Source organism: Anneissia japonica, unplaced genomic scaffold (assembly GCF_011630105.1).
Source record: "Anneissia japonica isolate Jap-2015-1 unplaced genomic scaffold, ASM1163010v1 scaffold1812_len1207588_cov181, whole genome shotgun sequence".
NCBI lineage: Eukaryota > Metazoa > Echinodermata > Crinoidea > Comatulida > Comatulidae > Anneissia > Anneissia japonica.
In genome coordinates this window covers 1,124,916-1,125,949 of record NW_022726379.1, presented here as the reverse complement: position 1 = coordinate 1,125,949, position 1,034 = coordinate 1,124,916, and positions in this window count along the sequence as shown.

The window sequence follows — 1,034 nt, the reverse complement described above, 5'->3', positions numbered from 1 at the left end:
GATTACTGTGGTACACTATGGTCATGATCGAGAAGAGTGAATGTGGTTTAATGATTTTTGACAAACATTTTTTGGACTGCTGTTTTACTGAACACCCAAGCCAGAAAGAAAAAACAAAAACAGAATATACAAATAATGATTTTATTCATTTTTGATGTACTTACAATTATCTACTAAAGGCTATGTTGTGATCCTGTTATCACAAAACATCACCTCACAACTATAATTTCATATCATCTGCTTCAATGTGTCATACATTTCTGTACTTATGCATACTTCAATATTATAATTACTCTTTCATGGCCACAAGATAATGCAGTGCCTTAGTTTAAAAAAATTGGGCACATTAAAAATACATTGCAATACATGTAGTTGGTGATACAAGTCATTTCCGTTTTTTACAACAGAATTACATAAAAGCATTATTTCTTTTCTTTTCAAACAAAAGTGGATATTTCCCCAAAATTCTTACAAGATATGTTAAATTTAAACTTTAATTACAATACGCTTTGAGACGAATTTTTAATTGTTTAAGGCGATATACAAGTAAATTTCCATGATTTGTTTATTATTCACTCTGCAAGTTTCTATCTTATTTTGAAAAAATTCTAACATTTTTAATTGAATTATGCATAATATAAAAACACAGCAACTTGGAATTGTAACAAGTTGCTACATACATTTCTCACTAATATTACAACTTTTCACAAAATAAAATTGTTTTTATTTATACTAAACTGTATGGCGGATGTTAACTAAAATGACCTGATCACTCAATATTATTCCTAAATGCATGCAAAAAAAAGAAGAAAATCCACCATCATGAACAGTACGCTGCACCCACATCGGACAGCACTACCTGGCATTATCTCACAGATCTATTTAATTCAAATTCAAAAAGGAATATATTCTTTAGTTCTGATCCAGCACCTAAATATATTTGGAAACCATTTTCTTTTAATTATTCACTGAAAAGTAAATCCACAATTTTTGAAGTACTGTACTGAATTGAGAATTTGAGAATAAAAAGTTGG